Source organism: Buteo buteo, chromosome 6, assembly GCF_964188355.1.
Source record: "Buteo buteo chromosome 6, bButBut1.hap1.1, whole genome shotgun sequence".
Lineage (NCBI taxonomy): Eukaryota > Metazoa > Chordata > Aves > Accipitriformes > Accipitridae > Buteo > Buteo buteo.
This window is the reverse complement of record NC_134176.1, coordinates 54,254,644-54,271,448: the sequence shown is the minus strand read 5'-3', so window position 1 is coordinate 54,271,448 and position 16,805 is coordinate 54,254,644. Positions and strand designations below refer to the sequence as shown.

The following is a 16,805-nucleotide window of genomic DNA, read 5'->3' as shown; positions in this document are numbered from 1 at the left end:
ATTACTATTGTCACTTTATTAGTGTTACTGTTATCATTATTAGTTTCTTCTTTTCTGTTCTATTAAACTGGTCTTATCTCAACCCATGAGTTTTACTTTTTTCCTTCTGATTCTCTCCCCTATCCCACTGGGTGGGGGGAAGTGAGTGAGAGTGGTGTGGTGCTTAGTTGCTGGCTGGGCTTAAACCACAACAACACAGTACTCAACCAGTAAGGCAGTGACCTTATTCCAGTCCCCTTTAGTCACATAATACAACCATGAAGGCACATGCAGTGGTCACAATACAATATGGACAAACCTTGTTTGAGAGGTGGTGTTGTTCATAGATGTATCTTCCTCAGGTTTTTTGTTTGTTTGTTTTGAGTAAAACATGTAGTGTGCTTTTACTTAAAAAAAGTAATAATGACTAAATAATAATGAAAAATAATGACTAAATTTTGAGATATTATTCTGTTCAGCATTAATTGAGGGCCTTAAGAAGGGTCATAAGTTCAAAGGAAAGATTTTTTTAATGTATCACTGTATACATCCTAGTGTAAGATAGACAGATCAGATAGATGAGTACAAATTAAGCATTCTGCTTATGCCTTGTATCATAATATGTGAAAGCATGCTAAAAGGGGAAAGGAAATAATGACCAACCCAAATACTTAATTTTTTTTTTCCTAGAAAACCAAAAAAATTATGCCCAATTTACTTTTACTAATAAACACTTGGGATGGTAGGCTTATAAAGCCATAGGATTAATTTTTCACTATTTGTTCTTAGAGTACATGCTTAAATGCATTAGTAGAGAACTGTATGATAAATGTAGATCAAGAATAGTGGTGATATTCCTAAAGCCATACATTATTAAGTCATGCTGCTTGAATTCTGATCTGGTGTCAACTACAGATTTATAGAAAATGGACTTGACTGGTATAGTCAGACAATTGACTCTACTCTCCTCCCAGATTCTTATTTGTCTAAACCAGTTTTGCTTGGAGACAGCAAAGCTGTTCAGTTGTGTTCCTCCTCCAAGTCTATGCTCTTATGGAGACAATTTCTCCTGTTCTCTGAGATTTTTCGGTGGGGGGGGGTGGGGGGCAGGTTGAGTGGTTGTTCTTTGTTTCCATGTTCAGGAATCTTACCTACTTATTCAAAGCAGCCATTACGTTTCATGCTTGGTGTTTCCTAAAGACTTTTAGGTATCATTTTTTAACATTTTTTCCTCTGATTCTGCTTTCTAATACTTAACAAAAAAACAAGTTCCTAGCTAGATTGCAAATCTACTACTGCAACCACTCTGTGTGCTTTCTCTGTCACTTTAGTCAGGATCTTGCCTTAGTTGTTCACCTTACAATACACTCCATGCTTTATTTGGGCTTGACAAGCTTTCCTTTTTTACCTTTTTATTGGGAAACTGATTTGCACATAATCCAGACCTAGATTTTGCTGTGTTGTAGTTTTTTCAAATGCTTTAAGGATGTGATCTTCCACACACCAATCCTGCAAAAGTGAGCACAGGTATTATAAAGATGCACAGATTATTCTGTTCAGCTACAATGGAAAGGAAGGATTTCTTTAACTGTAATCCTTTTTTTCCATGACTCACTTCTTTCTGATATTCAGGAAGAACTGCAGAGTTCTCTTTCAGTCAGGAGCTGTGTAATAATGGAAAGAACATAGTTCCTTATCTAATCCAGCAAGCACTTCCTTTCAGAAGTAATATGAGTGCAAATTAAGACAATACACAGCATTATTAAGACCACCCTAATAGTGTGAGGTTACTATTATTTTTAAGTCCTTTTTATTGTTTAGAAGGCTTTTGGTCTCACTGCCTTGTTTACCACCACAGCAGTAATCTCTTTTTGTGTCACTTTGCCTGCTTCCAAATAGAGCAAAACCAGTTCTTTGTTTTGAACACACAGAATGTTTTATATGGCACATTACTGAAATATTGGGATTTTGAATATGAAGTATGGTTAGAATTTCAGTAGGGTTCAATTTTCATTAAATCTGTCCTAGATGAAATCTAATGTGATGTATTCTTTCATGAACTCTAAATCAAGAGTTACTCATGTTGAAGTCTGAAACTTTAAATGTTCTGTCAAATATAGATTTAGCCAGTAGTTTGGCAAATATTAGAAGCGCTTCTAGAACGATAACTTTGAGGCCGAGAGTGGCGGTTGAATTACCCAGATTCAGTGAGGTTAAGGAAGCTGAAGGAACTTTTTGACTCCTTTCTTGTGATTTTGTAAAGAGAACTTTTTCCTCTGCTATTGCTATCCTTGATAGATCTGTTATAAAAGTTAAAACATTTATCAAAACTGCCACAGATCCTATGACCCATAGAAGAAGGACTATCAGACCTTAATTGCAATAGCTGTGTAATTTCAGAACTTCCCTTCCCTTGTTCACCTAGTCTCTGACCTTTATGTCAGCTTCTAATTTCATTCTGTAATTGACTCTTTCTAGTATGGGAAACTATGGCAGCAGATGCATCTTAATACAGTGGAGGATTCAAACAGTGCTGTCAAATGCCTAGCAAATTTACTTGTATCTGTTTTACAGTCAAGTTTTTGAAAAACAAAAAAGTAGTTTGAACAAGTTTCAGATGAAAAAGGAATGAGTTTCCCTAAACCTTAAGGTTGTGGGTGTTTTGTTTTTAATACATAAACGTCAGTAAGAACTTAAAACACTATCTTCAAATTTGTGCTGAAGACAGCTGTTTGGTTCAAGACTTGCTCATTTCAGTGACATGTGCTAATGGAAACAAAACCTAAGTTTACTCTGCTTCAAGGGACAGCTAATCAATTGAGTCAGGACCTGAAGAGAGGAAATGGAATAGCCTCTGAGGGTACCATGAGAATACTTGTGTATTCTCACCCAAAGTAAGGTTTTGATATCATGCATGTTTCTATATCTTTTCTATATCGCAATACCTCTCTATCTTTTTTCCTTGAAGAAACTTCTGTTTCAGCACTACCTTTTGCAGCTTTACCTTTGTACCAGTGTGTTAGACTGATACAGGAGAGAGTGGTTTGAGCATCTGCTCATGAATGCCCTCACCTTACTGGATAATCAGCAACACTAACACTCAGTAACTGGAAACACAAAAAAAACGTATGGACTTCATATCTCTATCCCCCTCTTAAGTTTTACTAGTTTGGTTCTGTCTAGGGACTGCCAGAACAAGCATGGGCCTCCACTTTCTTGTCTTTAATATCTTTTGTGTCTCATGCTATTTTAACCAATTTGGCCTGGGTGGGGATATGCATCCATCTGGGAAACAGTCTACTTACCTTACCCTGTCTGTCCTTTCAAGGGGTTATTCAAGACATCAGCTCGTACCATCCTTGTTGAAATCAACTGTGTCTTGAAGAACAGCTATCTCTGGAGATCAAGTATTCAGCATCAGTTTCATTCTCATCAACTAGATCTCTTCAAGATACTCCTTGAACTATTAAGGTACATGAAAAGTATGCATGTTTACAGATTATTTTTTTTTTATATATATATTTTACAAGTCAGTGAATGTTTCACATTCTTCCATGCCTGGCAAGATAGTTACTGTCTCAGATAGTACATGTCCAAATAGAACTGAAAGAACAGAAATGCAATCCAGATGACATATCAATACAATAATCTGCAAAATGAAAACTTAGATGTTGCTATTATGCCTACCAAAGAGTACAGGAAGTTGTTATGCTTTAATAAGGAAAAAAAGCTGTGGATAACTGCTGAGCTAAGGCTGTCATACATAAGAAACTGGTATGCACAATCTTCTCTTTCTAACACTCAAGAAACACTGTGTACTAATCAGACTGTAGCAAGAATTTGCTAGAAATCAATAACAATATCTACCTTTTCTTGACTTTTTGTGGGGGTGGGGAGGTATATTTCTATATCTTAAAGTCTTCATCTTTGATACCAACTTAATACAGTGTCCTGGGTTCAGCTGGGATAGAGTTAACTGTCTTCCTAGTAGTTGGTATAGTGCTATGTTTTGGGTTCAGTATGAGAAGAATGTTGATAGCACACTGATGTTTTCAGTTGTTGCTAAGTAATGCTTAGTCTAAAGTCAAGGATTTTTCAGCTTCTCATGCCCACCCAGCAAGAAGGCTGGAGGGGCACAAGAAGTGGGCACAGGACACAGCCAGGGCACCTGACCCAAAGTGGCCAACAGGGTATTCCGTACCATGGGACGTCCCATTTACTATAGGAACTGGGAAGGGGGGGGCAGGGGAATCGCCGCTGGTGGACTAGCTGGGTGTCGGTCAGTGGGTGGTGAGCAATTGCACTGTGCGTCACTTGTATATTCCAATCCTTTTATTATTACTGTTGTCATTTGATTAGTGTTATCATTATTAGTTTCTTCTTTTCTGTTCTATTAAACTGTTCTTATTTCAACCCATGAGTTTACTTCTTTTCCCAATTTTCTCCCCCATCCCACTTGGTGGGGATGGAAGTGAGTGACCAGCTGCGTGGTACTTAGTTACTGGCTGGGTTTAGTTACTGGCTGGGTTTAAACCACAACATACAGGTAAACATCTAACATGCTGGGACTATGGTCCATAGCTGTGCTACTTAGTGTAAGTACAGAGTATTCTGAGTCTGTACAGGATTAATTGATAACCTTCCTGAAACAAGTGCCTTGGGCCTGGAGGTATCTGCCTCTTCATGAACTCAAGAGAGGCTACAAGACATAGCAGACCAGACATCTAGATTAAGAAGCTGAAGTTGTGCAAGGTGACTTTGTATGTAGGAGACATAATTAAGGCTAGTTTTGTCCAAGATCAAGAAGTCTCCTGATGCATATGGGATCAAGTGTCATTGTTAAAGTAATTCATTTTTCAGTATCACAATCCATGAAGACTTCACCAAAAAAAACATAAGATCTGTCTCTAAAATCATAAACAAGATATGGAAGATGTGGCTTAATACACTTCATGCTGTATCTTTGGTCCTTGCTTCCAACCTTTGGAGAACCTAGGACAATTGAGAGATCTCTTACAGTTAAATATTATAGTGCTGAACTAAGTGAAGCTCTTAATTCTTTAAAATGGCCAGGTTTCTTCTATCTTTTGGAAGGTGCCAGACTGGCTTTAGGAAAAGGAGGCTCACAGCCTGAAACTTTCATCATACGCAGTCTCACTTCCTTTTAATTTTTCAGAAAACATTGGATATAGAGGAGATATTTCAGTGTGGGAGATCTGCTCCTTTTATTATACCTTATGGATCTGCCTCCTGGTAGTAACTCAGAGTAGAATCTTTACAGGGCCAGTGGCTCTTTGACATCATAAAATTATTTTAATTCTAGTCTTTCCTTGATCCTCCTCACTGACTTTTCTTCCCACTACAGCTAAAACAGGATATTGAAGGTACTTCTGGAATTCAAAAGGAAAAGGATAATACCCATTTCTTTTCAATGGCAATGACAGAGCTTTTTATGCCTGTCTTTAATGTGAGTTATTTCAGATTTACCCACTCTGAATTCACAATGATGAATAGTGACCCAGGCCAAGTGCCAGAAGGATTCAAAGAGGTGTTCTCTCCTATCTATATATTTCACTCAGAAAATAACTGCAGAATTGTATAGAAGCACTACACTAGATAGCTTGGGTGGTTTGAGAGCTTAAAACCCAGTAATCCTAGTCTTGCACTGTCTTCTACATCAGCTAGTTCTCAAACAAATATCATTGAAAGAACAGGGATACTGCTTTGCAAAGATGAATAGGTTTAGCAACTAGAGTATAGCCAGAAAAAGAAATACTTTGCATTCTTCTTTAGATAGACTTGGGGATCTACTCAGCAAGTTTCCTGTTTTGTAAACACTACTGTTTGTGCACATCTATACAGGCCATACTTAAATAGAGTAGTACCAAGAGAAATGGGTAAGATCAAGTTTTCATGCCTACTGGTATCTAAACCAGTGATTGGGGGTGGGGTGGGGGAAGCAGACAAGAGAAAGTAGCAAGAAAATGAAGAAACTTAAATAGTAAATGTCTCCTACAAGTTGTAAGAAAGCAAGCACCAGGAAGCCACTTCAGTGAGCTGGAGACATGCATTCACACACAGATCTGTGAGTCAAGTGAGATACAGCCAAAGGAGCAGAATTGGTAAGAGCTCTGATGGAAGGAGAAGGGAAGAAGTAATACATGACTAACACAGAAATAGGACGCATGTTTTGTCTGATATAATAGTGCCTTTTTGGACTGAAAGAGAGGTAGAAATGGTAATTAGACATGGCTTGAGACATGCTGAGTAAGCTGAGCAATGGGAAGTAGCAGAAGAGATTAGTTTCTCCAAGGAACACACAATGTGCATCAGTCTAGCTAGACAGCCTTGCTTCTGTGCTGCCTTTGTTTGTAGTGCAGCTGCTCCCAGCTGTCAAAGAAAATGGTAATCTCTAGGCATATCACTATTATTACTTTACATATATTGAGAAAAGTATGAACTGATAACCTACTCCCTGGTTAAGGTTTCTTAAGCAGACAAGAGAAAAGAGTTCATATTCAGCCTAAAAAGTGTTTTTGTTACTGTAACTAATGTCTAGTCCAGAATTAATAAGTTGATAGAGACTTTTAAAGGGAATTTCCACTGCATATCAAGAAAGTACTTGTCCCATCATATTATCTGAAGATAAGCAGTGATCCAAAAGTGGCAATAACGTTCACCTTTTTTGTAGTTTTATCCTGTAGCTTCATATATAGGCTGAACAGTGAATCTATGCCTTTTGTAGGAATGAAAAGCCATTGATGTCTGAGGATGGAGAGCAAATTGATCCAATACCCATGGAAGCTACAGCATTTTTAACTATAGCATTGTGTGTATTACCATTTCATACTGTAGATAAAAAGGTTAAGAAAAAAAAGACTAAAACTCTAGTTTTAGTTAGATGTGAGTTGTCATTGTTTTAGCTAAAGTATTTAATTCCCTCAGTCGGAGATCTTTTGTAAGGATTATTTTGCTGCTTAAATCACCGGTATAATTGACAGGGACTGACTGTTATGATAGCAGACTGTGATAATTAAATTCCCATGCTACACAATCTAGAGAGCCCCTGCAGGAAACACAGAGAAGCTTGGTAGATGAAACAGCAAAAGAGGTCCTTGGCCAAGGGAGAACAGGTAGAGAACTTCTACTTCCATGACTATCACTTCTTTTCTTCTCCTGAGTGCTAAATTTCAGTAGAAGATTTCCTTAAACCCTCAACCTTTTGTTCTTCTCTTCATTATTTCCTTAAGAATTTTTAATGAGAACTCCCTTGGGATTATAATGTCTGAACTCTTTGTTTAAACAAAAGCTCTTAATCTAAAAACTTTCCCCTTTTCATTAAAATCACTTTGCTCTTGTTAATTAAAACCAACCTTTGGAGTATAATAGTGATTACAACCTGATCTCCTGCTCTGCATACTGAACTGGGACACCTGCTTTAGTTCAGAGTGCTGGAAAAAATGTTATACTTTAAAATCATGTTTAAACTGTATTTAAGTCTTTTGAAATGGGGAGAACAAAACATGCTGATTTTGAAGCACAACTTGCCAAACATTTTGCAGTCATTTCCATGACATATCTGAGATATCATGCTCCAAAGAACTTGAATCAAATGTGAAACTGGTTGTAAAATCAGTGAGATGGCCCTGAAGGAAAATTTATTCTGTTAATAGATGCAATTGCCATACAAATACATTCATTTCCTCTGTCAAGAAATTAACTCTTTTCTAGCTAATATTGTTTCCATGCAAAACCAAGGTGCATAATCCTTGTAAAATGAGTAAGTATACTTCTAGTCAGAAAACGCATGTTTTATGTAACAGACAGCTCAATTAATTATTTAGCTGTATTAGAAAGCCCTCTTTCTAAACATGAAAACAAGATGAATGTCATAAATACTGTAACTCATGCTTTAACACAAAACCTTGCTCCTGACTTTCATTAAGCGAGTGTGTGTTTGAGGCACGTGTGCCAGCAAGTCTTACAATGTATGGAGAATGGGGGGAAACCCCACACATGCCAAAAAAACACCAGAAGAACTTCTTATGCTCAAGCCCTTACTTATGCTGAACCAAATTACAAAATTGCCTTTTTTGTTTTAGCTTTATGTTCAGACTCACCCTGCATGTAATCAGATTCATCCTTAGTTGAGCTCTAGGGATCCTAAGCAGCAGAAGAAAAATGTTCAAAGTGGAAGTTTTTTTTCATACACTTAATTTTGGAGCATGGAGAAAGACACTCGTCTTAGGGGTAAGGCTAGGACATCAGGGTATTTATTAGGACAGTATACAAATAGCATATATCATCAGCTGGTAGTGTAAGTCTAGTCAATGGAGCCACTGCCAATTTAGGTAAGTTAAGGGTCCTGCCTACAACTCTCTTTTTCTTTCCCACCTGCGCTTCTGGAGGGTCTGGAGCAATTGTCCTCTTTGGAAATTAGAACAGTGAGGTGCAAGTCCTGTATCTCACTGACAAACTGAATAGCTTTGAGCAAATGGCCTGGGGAAGTCTCCAAGATGGAATCAGTACTGTGCTTGTCACTCTAATTAAATGCAAATGGTATAGACACAAGGCACTAGGTGTCCAAGGTAGCAAAGATAGGAAAAACATGACAAAATGAGCTGGGCCATGGTCTACAAGTGTCACCTTTAAGCCATTATATTCTAAGGTGAGGGAAAGACTTCTGTGTTCTACCCTATCCTTTGAAAGTTTTTAAAGAAGAGATTAGCAGAAGGGAAAACAAGTCATGGACATAAAGGTCAGGAGGCAAAAGGAAAAGCAGTCTAGGGTGAAGTGGCTATTTCATTTCCCTCCAAGCTCTGTTTAAACAGTTAAGCAAGACCAAAAATCCCCAAAGAAACCAAAAACACCAAACCCCAGCCTAAAACCCAGCAAACAAGCAAAAAATAATAATAATTAAAAAAAACCAAAAAACAAAAAACCAAAAACCCAAACAAAAAACTCCCTCCCTCCCAAAACAGCACTCCCTGCCCCCACCCCCCAAAACCAAAACCCCACACCCTGCTACTCATCTGCCATTTAGTGACTGCATTGCTCCGGCTTAGGAGTGGGGTGCTAGATGCTGCTGTAATGTGGGTCAACCCTTGTGCTGTACTCACTTTTACAGTAGATGCCAAATACTGCACAAGTATCAGAACTGGTTTTGTTCAGGAGGTTTCCAGCTGTCAAAGTTATTAAAGAGTAGAAAGCCTTATTGACTTACTCTACAGCAACTTCAGAATCAAGTAACTTCCCCCTGCTATCCTCCCCCAGTTTATTAGAGTTGAATAATACACCTTGAAATTAGTGACTGGTTTAAGAATCGTGATTTCTGAATGATGGGAATTGACCCTGTTGCTGCACCTCTTGCCCTGGGGTTAGAGAAAGCGTCTTACTGGAATTCTTCTAACAAATACCTCTCAGGGCTAATACCATGTGACCTATTTAAAATGCCTAAAGAGTAATTTTCCATTCAAATGTCTCTCTACCGCCTATTTTTCATTAGCTGCATCTTCAAAGATAGCTTTGTGTGCAACTAAGCAATTAATAATTTTTTAGTATAAGATAGAACTTTTAAAAATACAGATACTCACAGCAGAAGTGGTAGCGTACTTTTCACCTAGAAATGCATTTGTAAAACATTCAGATTCTTCACTGGGACTTACAAGAAAGTGCAGATATAGACTCATTTATCACAATCTTAAATTCTAGATATTTCTTTAAATGCTGATTTTTTGCAAAGGCTTTAATTCCCCATATGGAAGCACTAAGCACCAGCCCATTTTGTTCCTGGCAAAACCAGAGGAAAGCTTATTTCAAATTTCTAATTAAAATTCTTTCTTGCTGTGTAAGGAGCCCTGATGGGATTCCTCAGGGTAGTTGGATGGGTTTCTGATTGAATTACAACTGGCCCGATTGTGTGAATATTTCATTTAAATGTTGTGAACTGAAAACAGCAATTAACAACAACCTGAATAATAAAAAGCACTACTTTACCTTCAATCCTCTCTTCTCCCACAGTTGATTCAAATTACATGCTTAGTCACTGGGAAAAAAAAAAAAAAACGAACAAAACCAACAAACCAACCCAGAAACAAAGAGCCAAGCAGGAATCACTATATGGAAACGGGAGACGACTACAGTCATCACCCTTGAAGTCAGAAACACTTTGCCTGGAGATGATGATTGTGTATGTGACACTGTTGCAGAACTGCCCTTACGAAGCATGGCTGTGCTCCTGATCTGCCATTTATTCAATATCCTACACTAACTTTGGTTTCTGTCCAATCTCACCTAAGGTAATTTCAGTCTATCTTCTTGTCTGAGTACCTGGCTGGATTATAGATGTCTCCTAAAGCATACAGTCGTATCAGCTGCTACTTGGGCTAAAACCACAAGAGCTTGGGAAGTCTTATAGCAAAGCTATACGCTGGGAGTTGGATAAGGACATGCAGTTTCTAGTGATTTGTTCTGGAAAGTTGTTACCAATTGGTTACTGATTTGTTATTGATTAGAGATAATCACATTAATATTAATAGTAATATAGAATTATAGGAAATATTTTAGTAAAATCATATCTAATTTTAATAGTTTAGTAAAATCATATGTATGTTGTATTTTATATATCTAACCACCAACCAGTATCTGCTGTGAAATCCCCTGTATAGCCCTGTACCAAGGCCGGAGAAAATTGGCTAAAATCATCTAGTAGAAACATTTAGGACTTAGATAACAAGATAAAAGAAAATTAAAATCTGATTATAAAAGAGTTTGGTTTGACTAAAAAGTAGAAGATTGTGAAGCGTAAGTATGGGAGTGTTGAGTTTGAAGTGTAGCCTTAGAAACTTAGGAGCTTAGGAACTGTATAATGTGTAACCATAAGAATTTAAGTATTGTTCAAAATCATTTAACCACAGAAGTTTTGACAAAGATTGGTAGTCTTGTAGTGTTTGTTTTAAAGGCTAAGGAAACCGTTATGGACACCAGCTTGCTGCTTGGAAACACCTGAGAGGTCAAGGAGCGGACGAGTGAGGAAGACTACGAAAGACCACCAGAGGACTCTAGAAGACCACCAGAGACCTTTAGTGCACCTGCGTGATGGACATTAACATATGCAAATGATTTCCTGGAAACCTGATGAATATGCAAATGACGTCTTTGTAATCTCATGAATATGCATAAGTGAGCTCAATATAAGGTGTATTGTTTTGGTTACAGGTGTGCGTGGTTTGTGAGAGGACTCGCCCGCGCACCCGGCCGTCAATAAAGAAGTGTCTGCTTATCTACACTAAATTGGTGTTGATAAGTTTTTTTTTATTCCGAGATTTCGGTAACAAAGTCACTATTGACAGATTTCACAGGTTCTGTATGCAACCTGCCTTTAGAGGTTCTGCTCTTCTTGTTTTTGTAACTTTTACAAAGTCTTAAAATTAAAAAGCTCATTAGAATTGGTCTAAATCTGGCCCAAGTTGCACTGTTTCAAAAATATTCTTAGTAGTTGATGACTGGTAGGACCTTAACAACTGGAAGAAAATTAGTTTATTAATGATAACCTTTACCATTAATTACTAGTGATCCACAGTGTTAATCACAAGTCTAAATTGTCAACTTGATTATCATAATTGTAACAGCACAGTGACTAAATCAGGATAAGTTATTAGTAGGACTAATGTGTCCCTATTATAGAGTTTTCAATGACTGTATCAATATCCACAGTTCAGAATAAAAACCCTCCTTATGTTCCCACATCAGGAACAGCTCAAATTAAGCTAGCAATGCTATACTGGAGAAAAAAAAACTACAAACCACCAAACCAGAAAAACAGAGCCAGTGAAAATGACAGGAAATAAACCCACAGCTTAATTAGTCTTCTGCAGCAGCCATGGTGATTTCACATGTAAAATGGAGTCACCACAAAGCACTGCATGAGGATCAATGTTAAAAGCCTCAGATGCAAGGATATGGGCTTATTCTGGCAGCTGCAAACTGTTCTGGTGCTGTCTGTCCCTTGTCAGCCACAGAAGAACATGTTTCACTTTGTCTTATTAGGGTGGTATCATCTCATGGGCTGATTCTTTCACAGAAAAATAAGCCCCACTACTTAATTTTAGTATTCCTCAAACTGATTTGCAGTTGGCAATACACCAAAATTGCATTTAATTGTTTAATTATGCCATTCTAGATTTTGGGGCTTTCTTCTTAGTGGCAAAATTCTGTAGATTATATCAATAATATAATTTAATATCTATATTTATATAGATATAATTTATCAATTACAATTTGAGGCATATTCTGCATATGACTTATTAAATTTGCAGCTTATTGTTCTTTTTCTACAGGATAAACCTCACACTTAAAGGGTGTTTATAAAGCATTTCCCCCCTTGTACAGTTTTTCCTTTGTTTTTGAGCTACTCCCCTCACACTAGGAACAGTTTTCTCAAATGTATTCTGCCTGAATTTCTCATTCTAGTTTTGGTTCCAAACAAAGCCAAATTTGAAAGCAAAACTCAGCTGAAAACAATATGGTTTGGATTTAAGAAAATGTCCTCGCAATAAACCGTAAGGTTTTATGATGGTTTTGGTGCAAGTCTGAGTTGACCTCAGTACTGCTGGGACTAAGCCACAAATTTAGTCTTAGATGCTGGAAAAAAAATGAATTTATAAACTGGAAACTGTACTTCAGACCAAAATCTCTCACAGGTTAGTTCTATGGGTCAATGGGCTAAACTACATTTCAAATCACCCTTCAGCTGTAACACTGATCTGAAACTTCCACCAACACTGAATACATTCAGACTGGCTTTTCTATACCTACAGATATCTTCAGAACAACCTTTAGGAAATGTTTAGCCATATATCCATTTTTATTTCAGGCCCTTTGCATTTTAAAAATATATCTGGTTCAAGCCAGACTTTGGCTTCTAGGGAAAAGAGGGAAAATACAGGTGGGCAGGCAGGAGCTCAAATTATAAGTTTAATTCTAGAGTCAAACATTGCAAATTGATTTTTATCTCTATTCTGAAATTTAAAAAAATAAGGAAAATACCTGGCTTTAAACATGTGTGGGCACAAATTTGATGTTAAACTTGGTATTTGAGCTGTCTGTGATAATTGGTGGCTCAGTTGAAGTGAAGATTTGGTGTCAGGTTATTGCCTCTGCATGCACAGATATCAAAGTCCCAGTTTTACTGTGCATTCAGATTACATGATTGTATGGTGGGTGGGGTGATATTCTTGGGGGGGGGCACGCATCCTGTTTGTTTTAAACTTCCAAGAAGTATTGACTTTGTAAGAGATATTTTAATGGAACTAACAGAATCATTGCCTTAAGTCTGATTCTGTTTAAATGTAATTGCCCTAGATAAGATAATAAATTCCTCTAATGAGAAAACTACCTCTTAAGGAGAGTTGTTGCTTTACTGACAAAGACTTTTATCTCCATGCCTGAGTGGAGATCACTGAGCTAACACTGGTCAGTCCTCCCGAATTGAATGATGGCATGCCTGTGGCAGACCTCATGACTGCATTGGTGTGCTAAAGCAGCTGCACTGTGTTTGGGATCATAGCTGACTTTTCTGCACTGCTCTCCTCAGAGCTGTGTACAAATGTTCCTGGGGCATGCCAAAGGATTTTTTTTGTGACAGTCAATTTTTCAGGGTAGCTGGATCCAGCATCCTTTGGCAGAAGTTCTCTATCCTCTGGTGGAAGCTACTCAGGGAGCCTCCTGAAAGAGAACTGCCTTCTTGGTTATAAAAGTTAGTTACACTCATTTCCCTTTGGTCCTTCAGCCAAATCTCAGAGTAATCTACACCTGCCAGCAGTCCAAGGAGGGAAGAAGAATCTGTATTTTTCATCAGCACAATGGGATAGATCTGTTGTTTAAGAGGAAGGGTATCTGCTGCAATTATATGACATTTATCAGAACTGCGCAGGCTTCTGTCATTGGCCCTTGCACAATGTAGCTTTAACCAGCCATTTATATTGTTGTTATAATATTCAGGCCATGTCAAGGGAGGTGACCCTCTCTGCTCAGCACTAGTGAAGCCATAGCTAGAGTGCTGTCTCCAGGTCTGGGTGTCCCAACACAAGACAGAAACAGACTTACTGGAAAGAGTCCAGCAAGATGATAAACGTACTGGAGCATCTGTCATACAAGGAGAGGCTGAGAGAGCTGGGACTGGTTATCCTAGAGGACAGAAGGCTCAGGGGCATCTTATTAATGTATATAAATACCTGATGGGAGGGTGTAAAGATGATGGAGCCAGACTCTACTCAGTGGTGCCCAGTGGGAGGATGAGGTGCAATGAGCGTAATCTGAAAAAACAGGAGAACACTTTTTTTACCACAAGGGTGGTCAAACACTGGAAATGTTTCTCAGTACAAGACAGACATGGACCTGTTGGAGCAGGTCCAGAGGAGGGCCACAAGAATGATTGGAGGGCTGTAACACACCTCTCCTAATGAGGAAAGGCTGAGAGAGTTGGGGTTGTTCAGCTTGGAGAAGAGAAGGCTCTGGGGAGACCTTTTTGCAGCCTTTTAGTACTTCAAGGGGGCTTGTAAGAAAGATGGGGACAGACTTTTTAGTAGGTCCTGTAGCGACAGGACAAGGGGTAACAGTTTTAAACTACAGGAGGGTAGATTCAGACTAGATACAAGGAAGAAATTTTTTATGATGAGGGTGGTGAAACACTGGCACAGGTTGCCCAGGGAGGTGGGAGATGCCCCATCCCTGGAAACATTCAAGGTCAGGTCAGACAGGGGTCTGAGCAACCTGGTCTAGTTGAAGACATCCATGCTTATTGCAGGGCTACGTGACCCTTAAAGGTCCCTTCGACCTCAAACCACTCTATAATTCTATGATTTTATAACAGGTTGTCCAGAGAGATAGTGGAATCTCCATCCTCAGAGATATTCAAAACCCCCAGACATGGTCCTGGGGAACCTGCTCTAGCTGACCCTGCTTAAGGCAGGAGTGGTTGAACTAGGTGATCTCCAAAGGTGATCTTCCATCCTCAATGATTCTGTGATAGCTGTCAAGTGGAATGCATGCTGTGGATGGGATTATGTCAATAACTCACATTGTTATCACTGGGACGAAAGCCTACTACAAACTCCCCCCCCGCCAGTCAGTGAAGTTACATAGGTTACAAGGAGGGGAACAGGCAAGGTAGAGAGGGTAGAGAGATGCTTACCTCCAATTCCTGGAAATCACCCTGCCATCACTAAACTGAATTTTGCTAGCCTGTAGCTGGGCTCATACGCAAAGAGACAAAATTAATTTTTGTCTAGATGATGAAAAGCCATGAAAATGCACTCTCACACATTAGGAAACACTCTTTAAAGTGCACCACACATTTTAGCTATGCTGCAGAACTGTTTTACTGAGTCTGAATGCCCCACATTATGTTTTTGTTCCCTGTGGTTTTAGATATGACCTTAAAAAACATGCTGAACAACAGTGTAAGATTAAAACTTTATTCCTAGAGAGAACTGGTTTAAAGATTTGCCAACTTTGTTTTCATCTAGAAAACATTTTCATCAATCTTTATATTTCAAAGTTTCATTTTGGAAACAGGAGAAACATTAAAAGCGTCCTGTTTGACATTTTTGAGAACAGAGCATTTTGATTTTGGTCCAAAACAACATGCCTAAATTAAACTAACTTTAGAAGTTCCATAAAATTCATAAGAGGTCAAATTAGGGTGGCGTGTTTTGATTTTAATCAAGACCAAAAGAATTTAAGTCACCCAATATGTAAAAGCTTTCCTACATTAATTTTATTTTACAGGAAAACTAAAACACCTTCTTGTTTTTGAGAATGTAAGAAAATATATTCTTTTGAAGTCATAAAACTTCCCACTAAACAAAAAGCCTGTAGTTCATTCCCATTTATTTTACAACAAAAGCTGCCACATTTATGGCATTAGATTGCTGTTTCAAAAACCTACAATCATAAATATAAGAAGTTAACATAAATCATCATTTTAACAATTTACTCATCAGAAGTATCCTGCAAATAAGTATGTACAGGAATATATTTTTTAAACCTGTACTTCTCGCATCTTTCCACCTATTAAATATTCTAATTGTTTTCTAGTTGAATTAGGAATTCTCAGAATTGCAGAATATGCAGACCCAGGATTACTCCCCAATTTTACATAACTGCAGTAATTTATCTAGTCAGATTAACTCTGTTGCTGCCAGAAAGGGAAGTTCATTTGTCTGCATAGGCAGGTTGCAGGTTACAGGTACAGCTCCCTGTCTTACATGCAGCAGGCACACAGCTCATTAGACTTTAGATTGTAGCATTTTTATTTGTAGAAATGAGTCAGAGCCAGCTGGACAGCTGTATTTCCAGAGCCCAGCTGGAAATTCTAGTGCCAATACATAACCTGTCTTTTCACTGTATAAATAGAAAACTAGGCAAACTGAATGTAAAAATCACATAAGGATTATCCTAACTTATAAAAATAACTTACACTAAGCTTTTGTTCACTTCTTATAAGTACAAGAGGAGTTAATTTAAGGAAAAAAAAAGTTTATCACAAGTTCTTTATTTCTCTGCTTCCTTAATACATAAAACTAGTTAGAAGGAAAAATTATATCAAATGCTGAGCTTGCAAGGCTGTAGTGTAAACAGTTTCAAAGTTTCTAATGCACTATCAGCTAGGTTCACAGAGGGACCCAACTATTTAAGTACCACTTTAAACACATAAACCCACCATTTAGATCCTCAACACCCCTGCTCAGCTGCCACTCCGGAGATAACTAAACTTGTGTAGCACTTTGTGTTTTCCACTAGACAGGCACAACACAGCACAGCCC

At 38.1% G+C, this 16,805-nt stretch overlaps 1 long non-coding RNA gene across 1 annotated transcript in view; it reads left to right on the top strand.

Moving 5' to 3' along the window:
* The window catches only part of LOC142032480 (uncharacterized), a 40,510-nt gene extending 30,088 nt beyond the window's left edge, over positions 1 to 10,422 (top strand). The window contains exons 2-3 of the long non-coding RNA XR_012650843.1: positions 3,308 to 3,450; positions 10,000 to 10,422. This is a non-coding gene — a long non-coding RNA (uncharacterized LOC142032480). The remainder of the gene's footprint in view (positions 1 to 3,307; positions 3,451 to 9,999) is intronic.
* Positions 10,423 to 16,805: the final 6,383 nt, after the last annotated feature.